The 21,857-nt window shown below is 41.2% G+C and overlaps 1 long non-coding RNA gene across 1 annotated transcript; it reads right to left on the reverse strand.

The window, feature by feature from the left end:
- Positions 1-293: 293 nt before the first annotated feature.
- LOC108645758 lies at positions 294-19,632 on the reverse strand. The gene is made up of 4 exons (XR_001923999.2): positions 19,544-19,632; positions 13,767-14,206; positions 8,822-9,059; positions 294-495 (listed from the first exon to the last, which is right to left on the reverse strand). It is a non-coding gene; the product is annotated as an uncharacterized LOC108645758 (long non-coding RNA).
- Positions 19,633-21,857: the final 2,225 nt, after the last annotated feature.

Here is a 21,857-nt window from a genome sequence, read left to right on the forward strand (position 1 = left end):
ATACATTGACTATAACCATCTACTGCTCCCGTTCATACAATATTCTCTTGCTTTCCTACATACAAAATCATTCGATACTAAAGCCACCAATAATGAAGACTTGTATTAGGGCAGAGGTCACTAAACTGGGCTAAAACAAGCTGAGATGGGAGAACACGTTATTATTAGATAGTTGTAGTTGACCTTTACATCAGCAGCAAAGGGAACGTGATATAAAACACGCAATGACAAAAACTATTAATGCAAATAGTAGAAATGAACAAATGACAGAATTGTTATATACTCACATACTCCATGAATAACGCTGAACAATCTCTCCTTAGGAATGAAGCGCTAAGAGAACAGAAGCAGGCAGCCGTCGGGGGAGGGTTTGGGGCAAAGGGGGCCTATTTAACATCCTTGGGCCCCCCACATAACATCGTGGTCCCGATGGCAGCCCTCTATTTTCTCTTCTTCATGGACAACAGCATCTGCTAACAACTGCATCTGAAAAATCTTTATTGCGTACTGATTTATACAATAAATATTCCATCTTTATATTACATCAATCCATGCTAGATTTTCTTATTCGGGAGATGGCCATAATAACCTCCAAGCCCACTGTTGGCTCCTATCAGTCATCCTTTTAATATAAATTCTAATGATGAGGTAGAGAAAAGGGCAAAGTCAACAACTGGACAAAAAATAAAAAAAAAATATACAAAATACTGTACAGGTATGGGACCTCTTATCCAAAATGCTTGGGACCTGGGGTTTACTGGATAAAGGATCTTTGTGTAATTTGGATCTCCGTAAGTTCAGTCTGCTAAAAATAATTTAAATATTGAATAAACCCAATAGGATGGTTTTGGCTCCAATAAGGATTATTTCTTAGTATGGATCTAGTACAAGGTACTGTTTTATAATTACAGAGAAAAAGGAAATCATTTTTAAACATTTTAATTATTTGCTTATAATGGAGTCTATGGGTGATGGACTTTCCGTAATTTGGAATCCCATACCTGTATAAGTATTTTTATATAGGAAATGCCTACTCAAAGGGTAAAGCAATTTAAGATTGCCAGTAATATAGTGGCATTCTAAAAACATATGTTATTTAGCATAGCAACCAGTAAGCAAACAAGAAAGGTGCTTAATTGACAACCTAATAAAAACCCATGGAATGGCCAGCCCATTGAATAATTGGTTCAATTATAGGAAAAATGCATCCTAAATAGAAGATCTTGAATAAATAAAATTGTGACTTGCACTTGATATTTAAAAAAAATCTCTTTCTCTTGCCCTTTTAATTGCCTCATTTTTAAATAAATATCTAGCAAAAGTTACATGAAAGAATGAAATTGTATGCATTTATACAATATACATACAATATACATTAATTGCGAATCTTCTGTAAATGTAATTAGAATCTGTGTGTGTAAGAACCTTCTTTATTAAGGCAATACTCAGGGTCGGACAGGGCTGCCGGGACACCGGGAAAATACCTGGTGGGCCCCAGCGGCCTATACCTGACTCTACTGCTGCTTCTTCTGGCCTCCAATGTCCTCCCCTGATGCGTTTTACATACGTGTTCAGGGGTGGACGTTGGACAGGGGCCCCCCACCCCCCGAAAAAAACCAGGAGGGTGCTATTACTACAATATTACTCCCAAACGTTGTAAGGCCCTGGGTAGTATCTGTGAACGTTAAGGGTTAGATGGTATCAAACCAGTATCTGGATAGACTTACCTGTGATAAGGAATGAGATCTGGATGAGGTCCATATTTTAATAGTAGCAGTTGTTGGAATTTGAACCACATTATTGCAATTACTGAAAAATGGTCAGGTCCCGCCCCACTACCCTAGAACAATAGGCAAATACTGACTAACAAGACATTCTGTATGTGACTGCCAGTCCCACAAAAGGCTAAACTTACACTTTGTCACAAACTCTACCAAAACCTTTGAGCAGCTTTCCAAATAACTGTATGGCCATATATACTATAGACCATTCCAGCATTAGATCCCCCGGTTGTGCTTTTGTCTGTCTGGAAATGTATAACTTATTAACCAAGATGAGTGCAACTGTCCAACCAAGTCCAACAGAAAAGAGCCCACTGCCTGCATCTTCTGTTCCCAACACGGGTGACTGGTGTTTGAAGCAGCCTCCTGCCATAACCATTGGGTTGGCTATCTCTTAACGGTGTAGGTCACCTTTAACGTAACTTTTAGTATGGTGTAGACACTGATATTTTGAGAAAAATTGCCATTGGTCTCCATGATGGTTTTTTTTTTATCATTTCGCTTTTTGCCCAGCTTTTAAAATTTGGAACTTCAGCAACTATCTAGTTGCTAAGGTCCAACTTTCCCTACCTACCAGGAAGCTACTTGAACATGGATAGTAAGGGGGCTCTTATTGTAGCCTCACAGAGCAACACTAGTTTGGCTGTTGGGGTCAGTGACTCCAAATTGAGAAGCTGGAAAGAGGAAGTATAAAAAATAAAGAATAGGCCATTCTGTAATATACTAAATGTTAACTCAAAGGTGAACCACCTGCTTTAAAGGAGAAGGAAAGGCTAATAAAGAGTTAATCTCAAGCTGCAGGCATACCTTCAGTTGTCTCAATAGTGCCCTTAAGTCTCCCCATACTTCACCCGTTAAGAAGATCAGAAGCCAAACAGGAAAAAAAAACGCTGAGCTGGGTAGAGAAGATTCCCATAATGCAACGCTCCTTCAAGACTTGGCGACTTGTTACTGCAGGCGGCGCATGCGCACACGGCAGGAGCGTCCGGTTGCCATGGCAAAACAGCGTCGCCGAACTCTGTGACAAGCAGGTGGGGGAAGCGGGGGGGCAGCTGCTGCGAGCGGCGGAGGGTTTGTGGCAGGAGCGGGGGGATTTGTGGAGCTTGGGGGGGTTTGTGGCAGGAGCGGGGAGCGGAGGAGGGGCTGGCTTGTGCTTTTCAGCCCATACAGACACGCTGGACAAGATAGCAGCGCCGTTCACAGAAAGTATGTAACTTCTAGTAAGTAAATCTTTCATTAGGCAAGCCAGGAATATAGCGTTAGTTTTATGGCTTCTCATACAGAGAAGATATACAAAGTTTAGCATTTTATTACGTTCGGCCAAATATGATCCAAGTTTACTGAGTTTCATGGGAATGGAAGTAGTGGGTGATACTATATTCAAGAGAGATAGAGGTCTACGGGGGTAATGTAATAAGAGGCCCTAAGTTTGCCCAGGAGCAGTAACCCATAGCAACCAATCAGCAGGTAGCAAATACTGGTCACCTGTTCAAAATCAAGCATCTTATAGGTTGCTATGGGTTACTGCTCCTTTGAAAAAGTAAAGCCCTTTTTTTTACATGTGGGGGTAAGAATTCTACAAAGAAAACAAAATTGGATTTTTAAATGTGGAACAAGTTTCCCATTTGGTTTTAATGAATTATCTGACTGATATGGAATGAATTGTGACTGTAACTGACTGTTGTAATTTTACTCATAATCTGCTTTGTATGTCTGTGTAGTTCAGTAAAGAAATGGAAGTGTAGTACCTACTGTGTCCACCTGGAGTGCTAGTTAAGTATGAAATATGTTGAGGCCGAAGGAGATTTAGCTTGCTGGAAGCATTTATTCATCCAATATCCTGTAACTGTATTTTAAAAGTTGAATAAAAATATTCTTTTACTTTATCACACTTAGTGCCCCCCCTCCATTTGATGTTCATAGGTGATTCTGGAGTTGTGAGTAAGTATGTGAGGCAGTCACTCCTAAACACAAACTGATGAGTTCCATTGGAGAAGTCTAGCTGCCACTTTGTGACCCTTCGTTTTTTTTTTGTTTCTATTAAAAGTACCCTTTCCACCACCCTGACCCTGAGAACAGTTAGGTTACACAGAGATAATGAATATGCAAACCTGCAACTCTATTTTATCATCCACAATAAACACCCATGCCCCCCTGCAGCCGCAACGTAGTTGTGCCTTCAATCCCCGTCCCTGGCATAACCCTCAGATGCGATTTCTGTGCTCCTGTGCACGATTTGCTGAGCGCATTTGGAGGAAATCTCGCGTGAAAGCGGATTTTCTCCACTATAAATTTCTTATGGTGTGTCCCAATACTGCCCTAGCCCAGGCCAAGCAAGTATACTATAACACACTTGTAAATAATAATAAATAAAACCCGCGGCGCTTATTCTCCATATTTAACTTGCTACTTCATCCTTCACCTAATGAATCAATCGTATCTGAACACACACCCCAGGACTTTGCTGACTCCTTTAAAAGCAAAGTCGATTCTATCTGCAAACAATTTTCCCAACCTTCACATACCAGTAATCTCAATTACTAACAGAAAAGAAAAGTAAAAGGGATTCTATAAGAGTTAATAATCTAAAGTTACAGGCTACCAAATCTTTTCCCTCTCTATTCAAACGAGCATGTGTAAAACCCATTCTTAAAAAGGCTACGCTGGACCTGTCCTGCCTTTCTAACTACCGTCCCGTCTCTCTCCTGGCCCTAGCCTCTAAACTCCTGTAATGTCTTTTCTCGTGTCGCTAACTTCCTCTGCACCCATAATCTGCTGGACCCTATGCAGTCTGGTTATCAGCCTGCGCACTCCACTGAGACGCCTTATGTAGAGTGGCAAATGATCTCCAGACTGCCAAGGCCAAGGGACACTACTCAGTTCTCATTCTCCTGAACCTTTCCTCTGCTTTTGATACTGTCGAACATTCTGTCCTTATGCAGATTCTCTATTCTCTGGGTATCCGGGATCATGCTGCATCCTGGTTCTCTTCCTATCTCTCTAACCACTCCTTCTCTGTTGCTCTTGCTAACAAATCCTCTACCCCGGTTCAGCTTAATGTGGGGGTGCTTCAGGGCTCTGTGCTTGGGCCTTTGCTGTTCTCCCTGTACACTCTCTCTTTAGGAGACCTTATTTCTTCTTTTGGTCTTAAATATCATTTATATGCAGATGACATCCAGATATTTTTAGACACCCCTGCACTAACCTCTGATGTTCAAACCCAGATTGCTAACTGCCTCCTGGATGAACCAACGCCACCTCAAACTTAACCTAGCTAAAACAGAGCTCATGGTCTTCCCACCCAAACCTAGTCCTTCTCTTCATTTCACCATTACTATTGATGGCATTACCTTCAACCCAGTTAATTCTGCACGCTGTCTTGGGGTTGGTGAGCAACATGTTGCCCCAGAGCAACTGGTTGGGGATCACTTCTGTAACCCATTCCACAATAGTTTTAACCTACTCTCAGATGAGATCCAATACCTCTATAACATATAAAGCAGTGATCCCCAACCAGTGGCTCGGGAGTAACATGTTGCTCCCCACCCCCTTTGATGTTGCTTCCAGTGGCCTAAAAGCAGGAGCACATTTTTGAATTTCTGGCTTGGAGGCAAATTTTGGAAGCACAGAGACACAGTTTTACTCCAAGCAGAGCCTCCTGCAGGCTATCAGTACACATGGGACTACCAAATAGACAATCACAATCCTTATTTAGCATCCCCAAAAACTCTTTTCATGCTTGTGGCTCCCCAACACACTTTATATCTGAGGGTGGCTCACAAGTAAAAAAAAATTTGGGGATCCCTGATCTAAAGTCTATTTGGGGGGACACATTAGCTTGCATCCCTGGCTACTGAATGTAAGCTGTGTTCAGCATCACTTGTACAAATCATTTGGGCCTCAGGATATCATAAGGATTCATCTATCCCTATTACAAAATTCAGCACGTGAAAAATACATTTAATGCACGCAACAAAAAAATCAATGCACATTTGGGCTGGATGACTGCTTAAAGAACACCCATGCACCTGAAACACGATAATGCTATTGCATTTATGAAACATAATGAATATTTTTCCTAGTGCTGGGCGGTATGACCAAAAATTTATATCACGGTATTTTTTTTATTATATCGGTATCACGGTATTTGACGGTATTTTTTTTTCCCCATGCATGATTAGGTGACCACCCCAAACACCCCCCCCCCCAACCCCAAACACCCCCCCATCCAACCCCAAACACCCCCCCATCCCCTTCACATAAATAAACCTTACGGGCCAGGCAGCCGCAGGCACCCCCGACAGCTCACAGAGCCTCCTGGCAATTTTTCTTACTATTTCCGGGTTGCGCGCGTGACGTCAGCGTGCGCGTGACGTCAGCGCGCACGTAACGTCAGCGCGCACAACCCGGAAATAGTAAGAAAAATTGCCAGGAGGCGCCCACACCGGTATGCCGGTAAGTTAAAATTTTTTATCATCTTTTTTAAAAAAAACGGTGTTCGGTATATACCGGTATACCGCCCAGCACTAATTTTTCCCCTAAACACACTGTTTCATAATCTGTACCTTTCAAATATTTTACTAAAACAATTCCCAAAGGATTTTATGAAAGATGCTATGGTTTAAAATGTGTTTTCTCCAATCTCTGAAGGTGGTGTTGAACATACAGAGTAACATATAAAGCAATCAATAACTGATACAAGAGGTGAAGGGAGCCCTGCCCAAAAGAGCTTACAATCTACAAGGAGAAAGGGTTGAGACACAAGGTGTGGGAATGGGCATGACCAGAGTTGGGAGAGGTTTGGCACAGGTAATTGATTTTAGCAGCACACTCAGGTTATGTTAATCTAGATTAGGGTAAGCTTCTCTAAATAAATGTGTTTTTACAGATTTCTTGAAGGCAGAGAGATTGGGAGAAAGTCTGACAGTTTGTGGGAGCGAATTTTAGAGCATTTCCAAAAATCCTTAGCTCCCGTTTTATCAGATTACCTCTAAATGGGACATTCTCTAAATAGAATTTTTTTTAAACCTTTAGGAAATTAAAATCTTCTTAGCCCCAGAAAGTCAAGAAAAAGCAAAGATTACGTTTCCTTTTTAGGCCCTAGAACCCTACTGTGCCCACCACAGGGAAGTGTTAGCCGGGTCACCCCACATCTACCTAACATCACCCCACTAGCAGCACAAGGAACACAATGGCTAAGCTAATTAAAAAAAAAACAGCAGGGAATAAAAGGGGAATTCATGGGGTGATATCCCTCCCCCAGTGTCCCCATACAATGGCCCGCTCTCCGCTGCTTCTTGCCGCTCCCCCCCCCAGGCCCCCCCAAACATCCTCCACCTTCCCCCAGGGCCCCCCCAAGCATCTTCCGCCTTCCCCCAGGGCCCCCCCAAGCATCTTCCACATTCCCCCAGGCCCCCCCAAACATCCTCCACCTTCCCCCCCAGCCCCCCCCAAACATCCTCCACCTTCCCCCAGGGCCCCCCCAAGCATCTTCCACCTTCCCCCAGGCCCCCCCCAATCATCCTCCACCTTCCCCCAGGTCCCCCTAAACATCCTACACCTTCCCCCAGGCCCCCCCCAAACATCCTACACCTTCCTCCAGGGCCCCCCCAAGAATCCTCCAGTCCTCTCCCCCCCCCCCCCCGCCAGCATCTTTTTGCATCCTCCGGCTCCTACTCCCCTGCGACAGTTGTCCAGGGCCCGGGCGTTTAAAGGGGGCCCGGCCGGGCTCTGTTACTGTTATTGCTGGTATCCGCTGTGTGATGTCAGTACGCACAGGGCGCAACCCTATAAAAGCGCACACGCAGCAGGGAGTTCGGGACATCACAGCGGATAACAGCAGTAACAGTAACAGAGCCCGGCCGGGCCCCCTTTAAACGCCTGGGCCCGGGACAACTGTCCCCCCTGTGCCCCCCTGATGGCGGCCCTGATTGTGGTTGCTAGGACTGTGTGTCTGATGCATTTGTGTCTTTGATGTGCCTAAATTAACTTAACTGGATGTGTTTTTGTCATAAATTAGACGCTACTGTGCAAGTCTGATAAGTGTAATTTCTGATGTTTAGCGTTTGAGTGATATCTGCACCCAATTCTTTAGGTGCAAGTGTGCTACGCCTATTGACGCTGGGCTTCAAATGAAACCTGATCAAAAGGTTGACCCACAACCCATGGGGCCTACAGACTGGGGAAGTACACCTTTTCTATGCACTCGAAGTTTCCATGTCTTGGAACCCAAGGTGCGTGCAGGAGTAGCATACAGAACAGACAGACGCCGGTCCTACAATGGGAACATTTTATGGGTCACAGGTTGAGCAGCGCTGAGCGCAACTATGTGAGAGTTTAAAAAGTGCATTGTGACTAATTATCTTTAACAAGTGGGGGTTTAACACACAACTGTATGTGAGGTCGTAAATGACCCCTAACGTTTGCTTCTAACTTCGCTGCACAGCTCTTCATTTATTTTTAAGGGCTCAATAAGGTTGGGGAGATGGGAGGGCGGGCTTGTTCAGCAGGCATGATCTACAGTGAGCATGCCGCTTATTGAAAGTGAAAAGCACATTAAAACATGAAAATAAAACTGCGTAGTCCTTAAGGAAACTATCAGTATGTGTAAGTCTTGTGCCGTTTAAGGTATTACACCCTAGAAAACACAAGACACATCAAGCAGTTTGTGGCTGTAACTCCTCTTTCTTTAGCAGGCTGTGGAACTAAAAGGCATTGCCCAAGAACATTCTAGCAATAGTATTATTTATATGACATATTACAATGATTAGTATTGGTTTCTAAATATATTCTGCTACATGAATATTAGCTCCTGTTCTATCCAGACACTATGTATATTTCAGTGTTCAACAAGTGCCATACTGAAGGCATAATCTAGACAGTTTGCTGGAAGGAGCTGACAGAGGGCCTAATCAACCAAGGTTGTGCAACTTCTCTCCTTGTAGCACAGGACCTGTGTTCAACCCTGAATCACCATATGTTACACACACCCCTACCCCTCAGTGCAATTTGTCTCAAAAAACATGTGTAGGTAATAATACCTTGCAAAGATGGTAAGTTTCCCTTCACAAGGGCTCTGTGGATCCCAGATGAAAAGAGTGCCGTCAAGACTTCCAGGTATATGGCTGCAAATGATTTCTGGGATGTGTCGCACAGGTTCCCCCTGCATTTGACCAATCATCCACAATTTCACTGAAGTCAGTGTACAGTCAGGCGAGGAGATATGGAGGGAACATTTTAAATATGTGGATAAAACAGCCAAAAGGTCTTCTATACAACCTAAAAAAAACATAAAAAAGAATATTGCTTAAAATTTGTGGTTGTCATTTAATGTCAATGTTGTTCACCTTTAAACTTTTAGTACAATGTAGACATTTATATTTTGCGACAGATTGCAATTTGCTTTCATTTTTATGGTTTCTGAATTAGGGTTTTTGTTAAGCAGCTCTTCATAGTGGAATTTAGCAGCAATCTGGGGATCAGTTAACCTAAGCAACCAGGCAATAGTTTAAACAAGAGACTGTAGGATAAAAAGGGGAGGCCTGGACTAAGATAAGTAATAAAAAGTAACAATAAATGTCTAGCTTCATAGAGCAATAGTTTTTTGGCTGCTGGGGTCAATGACCTCCATCTGACAGCTGGAAACAGTCAGAAGAAAAAGACTAATCATTTCAAAATTGAAGACTGATAGGAAAGTTGTTAAGAATAGAACATCCAATAACATACCAAAAGATAACCAAAAGGTGAACAACCCCTTTAATAAAAAAGGGCCCAGTTCTTGGCATGTAGCTCATTATTTGCACAAACAGAAGGAGGGTTAACAGGAACACATGTTTTGCCTTTTTGCCCAGTGATGGCAGATTCTAGGGGATCGAGACAGGGCCTAAAAAAGACCCTTTGACTAGTATAAACATAAAATATACTACATATACTATAACTAGCCCTGTTAAATGGGCCCACAGGTTTATATTGCTGTTCCTAACTTTGCCATTTATAAATAAACCCTGCGATCAATAATAACCGTCTGTTTAAAATATCATACGTGTTCTTGTCACAATTGAACATCTAAAAACATCTACATGTCATGAATTATTTCAGGCTTGTATCACTGTTTTAGCAGTTATATCTGGTCTAGTAAATTAACAGCCACCTTGAGGGAGAGTGGAGTTGGGCACGCCAGCGGAACTACAAGTTTGGTAAATAAGAACGAGTTGCTTTCACATCCTTAGGGAAACAGAACGGCACCTGCAGTTAAGCTGCAATTAAATTTGTTCAAATGTTACTCTGTTTAAATAAAATGTTGAAAGAAAACAGATGCTCTTTCAGAAGCTGAATAATGGGCAAAAGAAAAAAGAAACAATGGAATTATTTGTCTGCAACATTTGGCAGGCGTCATGAGCATCAGTATGGGTTCCTTATCAATTTCACCATGAAATGAGACCTGAAATTTATTCCAGTAGTTCAGTTACACAGGAGTGAGTTGTGAATTGTCATTAAATAAAAATTCATGTTTTAGGGAATTTACATGTTATGATTATTTTTAAACAGCATAATTAATTTCAATTTATTTTTTAATGTTCAGTACTGAACACAAAGCCAGCCATTCAGGACTGAAATTAGGGGCAGGCAATGCGTGGGGCAAGAACCTCCAGGGGCTCAGTTTCCCAGCGACAAAAGGTGGCCATACACAGGCAGATTTCAGCTGCAATATCGGCCCTTTAGACCAATACAGCAGCTTATCTGCCCATGTATGGGCACTACCGATGAGCCTCCCCTAACAACATCTAACCTGAAATTGGGCAGATCTCGATCAGGCAGGTTTGATTTTTCCATCGGATCAGGGGCCGCATTGGCTCGTTGATGCAGTCCCCGAACCTACGGCACCTAAGCAGAAATTGTATTTTCAAGCACTTTGCTACAGAAAGTTCCACAGGTCTCATTGCCTTGTAGAGTATGAGTAGCCAGTGTATCTCCAGGTGTATAACTTTACATCAGCATTGAATCCTATCTCAGCAATGCATACAAACGGAGCGCATGTGTAGAGAAAAAAAAAAATATACAATAGTGCAACAGAGTATATATAGAGAGAATCCTTCTCCCCAAAAGGTAACCAAACAATGTAACAATTAAGAGAGAAAGTTTGTGCTCATTTAATTTACACTCTCACCCAAGTGCAGTACTACAAACTGCTTACCAGATGGCAGTGTAGATGTAGCAGACTGATATAATATATCCAGTAGTGGCTTCTAACTAGATAGATGAAAGCAGCATTCTTGATGTAACTCGCAACTGTATCCTCATGTGAAGTCTGTCCAACGAATCTAATTGCGGAGTGTCGCTGTATCCTCAGTGAGGCACAAAAGGGGAGACAGCAACTGGTGCAATATTATTTATTATAAAAGTAGGAATAAAAGAATAAAACTTACAAATTGCGATGTAACACAAGCTCTTAAGATAGCTCAACGCGTTTCGTGTACTTAACGGTACGCTTCCTCAGTGATCTCTGCTCCTGAGGAAGCGTACCGTTAAGTACACGAAACGCGTTGAGCTATCTTAAGAGCTTGTGTTACATCGCAATTTGTAAGTTTTATTCTTTTATTCCTACTTTTATAATAAATAATATTGCACCAGTTGCTGTCTCCCCTTTTGTGCCTCACTGAGGATACAGCGACACTCCGCAATTAGATTCGTTGGACAGACTTCACATGAGGATACAGTTGCGAGTTACATCAAGAATGCTGCTTTCATCTATCTAGTTAGAAGCCACTACTGGATATATTATATCAGTCTGCTACATCTACACTGCCATCTGGTAAGCAGTTTGTAGTACTGCACTTGGGTGAGAGTGTAAATTAAATGAGCACAAACTTTCTCTCTTAATTGTTACATTGTTTGGTTACCTTTTGGGGAGAAGGATTCTCTCTATATATACTCTGTTGCACTATTGTATATTTTTTTTTCTCTACACATGCGCTCCGTTTGTATGCATTGCTGAATTCGTCTTTGGGACCCAGTCAAAGGGGTTGATCTAAAGCGGAGCTGCAAGAAGGACTCTACACGCACACATGATTTGACTTAAGATTCACATAAGATTGGAAATTACATCATTTTTAGAGCGCTGAGGTCTTTGGTATTGTATATATACCCTATCACAGTATTTTATTGAATCCTATCTGCCAGTTTGTTATGTCCCCCTGGAAGGATGATACAATGGATGGGTGAGTTTTGTGAAATAAATGAACAAATTAAATAAAACTGAACCGAATACCATGGGTCCAATCACAGAATGTACTGGTGACAACTACTTTCTCTACAAAATATTTTAGTCAGTGTACTATGCATTTACAAACAGAACCACCAACGCCTAAAGCAGTTTAATTTGGCACTGTATTAAAAGACTTGACAATATCACTGTCCAAGTTCCTACTCAACCCATCGTAAAAAGCAACTAAACATCTTTGACAGGATCTGCCCTTTATAAAATAATGCAAATGACTTATTAGAATGACAATTCCCACAACATAATCTTGAATCATAATAAACATTCAAATAACTTACCCACAGGTGTCAAATGTACAGGCTTATATTTTCCAGCATCAGACTTTATAAATTAATATTGAAAGAGAGAAAACCAAAAATGGTGGATAAAACCAAGCTCTCTAAAAACTTGGTATATCAGGCCCCGGAGCCCAAGCCACATTATTAGGTACTGCATCCTGTGTCAGCTTCTAATAACTTGTTTAAACTAACCCTTCTATACTACAGGCATTAGTATAGACCTGTTACCCAGAAAGCTCAGGACCTGGGATTATCTGGATAAGGGGTCTTTCCATAGTTTGGATCTCCATACCTTAAGTCTACTAAAAAATCATTTAAACATTAAATAAACTCCATAGGATTGATTTGCCTCCAATACGGATTAATTATATCTTAGTAGGGATCAAGTACAAGCCACTGTTATATTATTACGGAGAAAAAGGAAATCATTTTCAAAAATGTGAATTATTTGATTAAAATGGAGTCTATGGGAAATGGCCTTTCCGTAATTCGGAACTTTCTGGATAATTGGTTTCCGGATAAGGGGTCCGATACACGTACTACAGATTGGGTCCAGCAGCACACACTTTTTCTTTAGTATATACTGAAATACACTGAACATACTTCCCTATATGCCATAAACATTTAGAGCTATATGAGAGTAACAAGTATCAGGCTACATATTTTTAAGGATAATAAGAACTTCCAGATATCAGTTATGACATGCATTACCCTAGAATTATCATTAAACATCATTAAAATGGACATTTTACTTTTTTGCCCAGGCAAAACTGTGTATCAGTTCTTACCAGAGTTGGCCTTTTATGCCTATACCATCCAGTTCCTCTACAACAGGAGCGAGAAGGGCCAAAGCAGAATAGGCATAAAAATCAGGTTGGCAGGATTTAGAGAAAATAAATATAAAAGAGAATAGGTGAAAATAAGATCCTATTTTATAGCACAACTTTTCCTGTCAGGTACATACAGTAGTTGAGGATGAGATAGATCAAAGCCAAACCTTATTTTACCTATGTTCTTACATTTGTATAAGAGTACTGAGTTTTATAGTAATAGAAATAATAATAAAGTAACTCAACAATAAAAGCATTGAAATTGTTAAGCATGTATTAATCATTACTTTGGTTATTTAAAAACAAACTATCTTCTTTTCCTACTCTTTCAGGATAAAAACTGTATATTACAGAAAAGTTTAATCTTGATATCCAATATGTAAAAGATAAAAATGCAAATAAAAACGATTGAAAGAAAAAACAAACTATCTTAAAATATTTCACAAGAGCTGAAGTCTCTAAGGACTATGGCTGTTAATTTCCTCGCCTCTGCGTCATTTATTTCTCTTAAGTTTTTCCACAGGGTCAGTTTAAATTTTGAACAAAAGGGCTTTGTGTTCCAGGGCTGGTGAATAATTTAGAAGTGTTATAAATTTACCTTGACAGTGTTCAAATATATTTACTGTGTGCTTCCCTTTTAAAATGTCTTCGATGCTTAAAGAAATTCTCCCGCATAGTACCGTCAACATCTCGCTTTTAACTAAGCTGTCAGGTTGATTTCTCCTCCTGGCGTGGAGCAGCGACACACAATATGTGTTAATAAGCGGGGATAGTTCTGTGACAGCAGTCACTGTGTTTCCCAAATCATTTTCATATGGGGAACAGCTCTGCCTTCCTGAAGAATCCTCTAAAACAGCATCTGCGGTAAGGGAACTGATTCTTTGTTTCTTTGCTATCGGTTCTCCTTGGTAGACAGTACTAGAATTTATTAAAGGAGCAACGGCCAGTTTTAACTCCAGGGTTCGGCATTTTGTAACTGGGGAGAGCTGGGCTGTTGTTTGATCCAGTATTAGAGATAAGCTCACATTGCTCAGGGATCTGTTAAAAACAAAATAGTGCTATGAGAAAACATTTTTATTACAGAAATGCTGAGAAATAAAACAAGACTGCACTTTGTAATTTATTATGTTTTAAAATATACTGGTTATGACAACATGTAAATCAAAAGCATCTCTTTCCACAAGTTCTTACACATGCAGAAGGCTTAAAGTGGCTGCTTACCCCAAAATTAACATTTTTGTGTGCATAAACAATATAATATCATATATATCATAGATTTTTGCTATTTACATTATGCAAGAAATTCAGTTTCTTAATGATTTTGAACAAAAACAAAGAGATTGCAAGCGCTCGGCCTATCCCTTAAATCAAACCTTTTTTACATCTATCATGACATTGACTTTGCATGCTATTTATAATTTTGCCTTAAAAGTATTTTTACGATGCTTCTACATTACCTATTTGATCCCCCATGTTCCTCTATGAAAGGGCTGCCATATTTGTGCAGCAGTAGTCCATTGGTGGCTGCTTGCAAGCCGGTTTAGCGGCACTGTTTTCCAGTTAACTAAATAAGAGCTATTGGGTCTCACAACTTTACCAGGCAACCTATACTTTGGGTCCCCAGCAGCCTTTGCACTTAGCAACTCCATTGTTACACCCCTGGAGTAAAAGATTAAATATGTAAAAGCTTCCTACACGTCTTTGCACACAACTACACCTAGCTGCACTCTCTTGGTGCCTTGGTCTGTAATTTGGATCTGACACCTAATCATTTGATTGCTTTTATGGATTGCTAAAATGTTACAGTATATTTTGTCTTGAATTACAGAATACTGGATGGCCCACTGTATGGCTTATGAAAAAAGTGAGAGGTTGAATTTATACATTTTCCCAAATCTACCTGAGAAATCAAGCAGTTAATTCTATTATAGGTAAACTAACTCCAAGTAAAAGATTACATGAAATGTAGTGAGGATTTCTTAAGGTCTTTCTTATTTTTCTCTATCATGTGTTATAGCTGGTGCTAGATCATTTGTAGACTAATCTTTTGTTGTCCCTTTACTTGTTCTATAACAGGAGTTCCTGACAACCAAATTACTGTGCAGAAAAGACCTGCAATATTTAGGTTAAATAATACTAAAGAATATTTTAACTCTTGCTATTCAAGATGGACAAAAGGTATATCCTGTGGCCAAAGTGTGCAGTGTACGGCAGGGCTGTGGAGTCGGTAGATAAATTCTCCGACTCCGACTCCTCAGTTTCTGATACTTCCGACTCCTCTGTTTTTAATATGCTAATGTATTTTATACATCCAGGAAGGGGAAGGGGCACTTAAAACACAACTGAACTGATAATAAACTGATAGATAATTTTATCTATACTGCTACTCCTAATGATTTCCCTAGAATCCCATAGTCATGTTTAAAGTTTAAGCTAACATTACAGCTGAATTACAGCAGTTTTTCAAATGTTTTAAAGCTTCAGTCTTAAAGGAACAGTAACACCAAAAAATAAAAGAGCTTTAAAGTAATAAAAATATAATGCACTGTTGCCCTGCACAGGTAAAACTGGTGTGTTTGCTACAGTAAAACTACTATAATTTATATAATAAGCTGCTGTGTAGCCACGGGGGCAGCCATTCAAGCTGGAAAAAAGGAGAAAAGGCACAGGTTACATAGCAGATAACAGACAAGTTCTGTAGAATACAATAGTGTTTTATCTGTTATCTGCTATGTGCCTTTTCTCCTTTGAACGGCTGCCCCCGGGGCTACATAGCAGCTTATTTATATAAACTATAGTAGGGTTTCTGTAGCAAACACCCCAGCTGTACCAGTGTAGGAACGGCTGCCCCCGGGGCTACATAGCAGCTTATTTATATAAACTATAGTAGGGTTTCTGTAGCAAACACCCCAGCTGTACCAGTGTAGGAACGGCTGCCCCCGGGGCTACACAGCGGGGTATTTATATAAACTATAGTAGGGTTTCTGTAGCAAACACCCCAGCTGTACCGGTGCAGGAATGGCTGCCCCCGGGGCTACACAGCGGGGTATTTATATAAACTATAGTAGGGTTTCTGTAGCAAACACCCCAGCTGTACCGGTGCAGGAATGGCTGTCCCCGGGGCTACACAGCGGGGTATTTATATAAACTATAGTAGGGTTTCTGTAGCAAACACCCCAGCTGTACCAGTGTAGGAACGGCTGCCCCCGGGGCTACATAGCAGCTTATTTATATAAACTATAGTAGGGTTTCTGTAGCAAACACCCCAGCTGTACCAGTGCAGGAACGGCTGCCCCCGGGGCTACATAGCAGCTTATTTATATAAACTATAGTAGGGTTTCTGTAGCAAACACCCCAGCTGTACCAGTGTAGGAACGGCTGCCCCCGGGGCTACATAGCAGCTTATTTATATAAACTATAGTAGGGTTTCTGTAGCAAACACCCCAGCTGTACCAGTGTAGGAACGGCTGCCCCCGGGGCTACATAGCAGCTTATTTATATAAACTATAGTAGGGTTTCTGTAGCAAACACCCCAGCTGTACCAGTGCAGGAACGGCTGCCCCCGGGGCTACACAGCGGGGTATTTATATAAACTATAGTAGGGTTTCTGTAGCAAACACCCCAGCTGTACCGGGGCAGGAATGGCTGCCCCCGGGGCTACACAGCGGAGTATTTATATAAACTATAGTAGGGTTTCTGTAGCAAACACCCCAGCTGTACCAGTGCAGGAATGGCTGTCCCCGGGGCTACACAGCGGGGTATTTATATAAACTATAGTAGGGTTTCTGTAGCAAACACCCCATATTTTTCCCATATTTTCAGTGCAAAAGCTATTTCAAATAATCCCACATCCTTACCCTAGTTTGGAAGGGAACCAGACCCAGCCAGACTCAAACTGACACTACTACTTGTAGATTGTAAGCTCTTTTGGGCAGGGCCCTCTTCACCTCTTGTATAGGTTTCTGATTGCTTTATATGTTACTCTGTATGTCCAATGTATGAAACCCACTTATTGTACAGCGCTGCGGAATATGTTGGCGCTTTATAAATAAATGTTAATGTAATGTAATACTACGAAACCCCGCCACAGCAGAAGGACTGGCTCTCCCCCACTTCCATCTTTACTATATCTCCTTACAGCTAACACAAATTTTGCACTGGTTCCACACACAGAGCCAGCATAGCGCCAAACGAATGGGATTCATGGGCCCAGTACCCACTAGAGAAAGAGTTTACCACTTGCTAAAAGGCTACTTGGGCTGTCCCACCCCTAGGCAAACCAACACACTTATGACCCAAGCACTCCGAATATGGGACAAGGTTAACAAATTAGTACCTCACCAAACAGGAGTGATATAATACTACACTCTAATATGGGAAAACTGCCCCCTACCTGAATGCTGTACAATGCAAAACACCATTCTCTGGAAAGAGAAAGGCATCTGGTGTTTGGGTCAAATCCTCGACCACAACACCATCAAATCATTTGACCAATTAAAACAAGAGTACAATCTCCCCAACTACTACTTATTCCGATACTTACAACTACGGCATGCCCTCTCAACACAATACCCCTCAGGATACCCAACTCTTGAAACACGACCCCATATCACTGCCATACAAGCAGGATATGTTAAAGGCATGATATCCCAACTGTACAACATACTCCTCAACCCCAACATTATTGCACACACAGAACGCTCCAAAACAGCCTGGCAAGATAATACCGGGCAGATTGACCAAGAGGAATGAGAAGAAGCCCTAGAGTCCCCCAAACATGCCTCCCCATACACAAGGGAACTAAAAATCCAAACCTATATCCTACATAGAGCGTACTTAACACCCCTAACTATCAGGCACTTTCGATACAACACAAAATGCCCCAGATGCCACTCAGACAACCCCCACTTTTACCACTTAATATGGACCTGCCCAACCCTTATAGACTACTGGAAACAAGTAACCCAGTTTATTCATGACGTGATGGGATCCCCAGTACCACTAGACCCAAAGGTATGCTTACTGGCCATCCTTGAACACTTATACCCAAACACATACAAAAGAACAGCCATGAATGAGCTTCTCTACTAAGTCCGCAAACACATAACAAGCAAATAGCTATCAACAGAACCCCCAATCTTAAATGGCTGGAAGACACTTGTAAATCAAGCACTCCCTTACAGAGAAATCACCTACAGAAATAGAGGGCATCCAGAAAACACAACAAAGTCTGGGGCCCATGGCTCGAAAACCCCTGTACAACAACACATTGAAAACCAATTATACTCAAACGCTCACTACATAAAACCCCAGCGTCTCCGAACGACCACGGTGTCTTGCATTATTAACCCACAACAAACCTCAGGGTTTGCCCACAAAATATGTACAAAACTATGTATAAATATAAGATAACATAAATATGTGCTATGTAAACTTAGGAACTACTACTGTACAAATAATGCAACTCAGATGTCTACCCTGTTTACACTGTTTTTATTTGTAAAACCAATAAAGTGTTGAATCAAAAAAATCCAAAAAAACATCAATCTGCAAGTTCCCCTGAATAAAACGATACCCCATATGTATGGGTGCACATGAAGACGTGGTCAAATCATATCACGAAAATGCAATAAAGCCACTAAAAGCAATGAAAGAACAATAACTGCAATGAAATTGGTGGTCAGAGCCCTGGATCCACCAATGTCACTGAAAAACCAACCTTTTTGGGGCACTAAACATGCAATAAAGAACAATGCAAAGAAAACACAATAAAATCAGTAAAATCACCTAAACCAACAGAAGATCTACCAACGACACTGCAGAAGCAACCTTTTTTGGGGCACTAAACATGCAATAAAGAACAATGCAAATGTAATAAAATCAAATCACGAAAATGCAATAAAACCACTAAAAGCAATGAAAGAACAAAAATTGCAATGAAATCGGTGGTCAGAGCCCTGGATCCACCAACATCACCGCAAATTCAGCACCCAATAGCAATAGAAAAGTTAAAATGCAATAAAATAATTAAAAAACAGAAATCAATTATGAAAACACCAAAAAAACAACAAAAATGCAACAAAATAAATCAAATAATTATATAACAAGATCAGAAATAAAGCTTTAGTGAAAAAAAAAGACTGCCAAAGAAAGCAAAGTAGAAAAGAAAAGAAATAAAGAACAAAAAAAAAAGTGTAAGTGTGTGTGTAAGTGTATGTTTGTGCTTGGCAAAGTTTTTAAATGTGTATGTGTGCAAAAGTGTGATAATGAGAAAGACAGAGGCAGAAATAGGAAAAGAAAAAAATTTAAAAATGTAGACAGTTTAGAGAGAAATAAGCAAAATAAACAGTGTCTAGAGTTGTAGTTCAAGCTCACCCAAGGCATGCAGGCGATCAGGGCAACCTAATCTGGCAGGAAGGCAGCAGGGGGGGTCCAGCAGTCACATGTGGCAGGCAGGAGAAGAGGAGGCGACAGTAGGGGGGCGCTATGTAAAGGGACAGCAGTGGACACGTCATCATCGCGTGCCCACTGCTGTCATTGGCTGGGGACCGGATCGGTAAATATGTCCTCAGTTGCTCGTTGCCTAGGAGGATGTGTGGGGTTTACAAGCGCTGCACTGCTTTAAAAGCGAGTGCAGCGCTTGTAAACCCAAAAATGCTGCAGGACGTAGATTCTACGTCCTGTGGCACTTAGGTACTTTGGTACCCAGGACGTAGAATCTACATCCTGTGGCACTTAAAGGGTTATAATTTCTTTTCTACTGTGTTTGTTAAGCAAAATTAACTTCACATACCATATAAATGATATAAATCTTGTTTCCTTCAGTTATGGGAATATACAATCACAGCCAGCAGGCAGCTGCCATTTTGTGGGCACCGTTATTAAGGCAAGCTTTGTATCTCCCCAAAATCTTGTGTATGTGCCAGAATGGGGGCCCTGATGTCCTTGCCCATGTACTGGCTACACAATTAGATGGTGAGAAGGTAGGGGGAATATGAGTGCTGAATGTAAAGTTTAAGACATTGTCTGCCCCGCCTGTATGCCTACAGCATAGAGGTGGGGCAGGCAGTATATAATTGACAGCTGGGATTTTTAAATGCATTTATATTGGGTATAGATGTGTTAATATAAAAATGAATTTTGGTTTCATGTTTAATTTGAAAAGGACTTTTATTATACAGCTTTTCATGTCTGGGTGACAGGCCCACTTTAAGGATACCCCCAACACAGTATCATTTAGTAGATAGCTTGCGTTTATATTATTTCTACCAAAATGCATCACTTTGTACTTGTCCACATTGATCCTCATTTTCAATTTTGCTGCCCAGTTTTCCAATTTTGTCAAACCGCTCTGCAAAGCGGCAGCATCCTGCATGGAACTTATAGTTTTGCACAATTTAGTATTGTCAGCAAAAATAGAAACATTAATAAACAAGTTAAAAAGCAAAGGACCAAGGACTGACCCCTGCGGTACTCCACTAACCACACTGGCCCAATTAGAATACATCCTTAATGGAAAGCCACATTACCCAGAATGCAACATACATGTACTGAATATACGACATGTCTAAGTCGTTCTTGTGGGATTTTCTTTTCACTCCTTCCAATGTCTCTCAATTGTCCTTTCAATACATTCTACATTATTGCTCTTTTACATCAGCTTGCAGGCGCAGCATGTGTCATTTATCCTCTGATGTGTAACTTATAGAACATATAATATACTATATAGAGCAAATTATTTGTTTGGTGTACAAAGCAAGCTAACAATTATTTGTATCCTGTATCAGGGGTAGCTAACCACCCCAGCTATAATACTGATGAACTGTCACTATAACTGGCCAACCAAAATGTTGGAATTAAATTCTATGCTAGGCCCATGTGTGGGATTTATATAGCCCTAGCTGAATAAACCCAAAAGCAATGTCACTATATTCTTGTAAACAAAATGTGCAAACTGCACCTCAGCCACACCATCAGACACTTACTACATATATTTCTAAGTTACATAAAATGTTCTTGCAATTGGGCCATACAGCCCATCACAGCTTACTTATAGATGAGAATACATGAGATTTGGGTTGCCGTGTGCTAATTACGGGGGGGGGGGGTGCAGTTCCTCACAACACACAGCAGCCCCAGTCATACACTCGATTCCACAGGAACAGAAAGCAGAATTCCCGCTCATCCGACAACCGCAAGGCACTCTGGGAGGGAAGTACCCAGAACTATTGCTAAAGCGCCGGAAAGAGGTGAGTAGCCTCTGCCTGTCCCTCCGAACCATCCGACCGGCATGTACCTCAAGCCCAGTTGCTTTACACTTTCGGGTGTCTCAGGGTGTCACTCGTTCAGAGGGAGGAGCCTGTGTGAAGTCGAGGAGGCGTGGCTATTATGTGACACTTCTAATGATGCCAAGGAGTCCGAAAGAAATGGGCATAACTGGATGAGAGAAGCGGTGTGTGGCGATGGCTGAGGTGAGTGTGAGACTGAGGTTTCAGGGTAAAAAAGACTGTGTGGCAGTACCCAGGGAAACTACTGGATTCATTGACAGTAGCTATGTAGCATATCCAGTGGAACTAGTTGTCCAATGGAGCTAGTCATTTGATGAACTGACAGTGAACATATGGCAGTGCCCAGCATGTAAGTGTGGTTTATCTGTAACATTTCACATAAAGAAACAACAGAATCTGAA

The sequence above is a fragment of the Xenopus tropicalis genome, chromosome 2, assembly GCF_000004195.4.
Source record: "Xenopus tropicalis strain Nigerian chromosome 2, UCB_Xtro_10.0, whole genome shotgun sequence".
NCBI classification, from domain to species: domain Eukaryota; kingdom Metazoa; phylum Chordata; class Amphibia; order Anura; family Pipidae; genus Xenopus; species Xenopus tropicalis.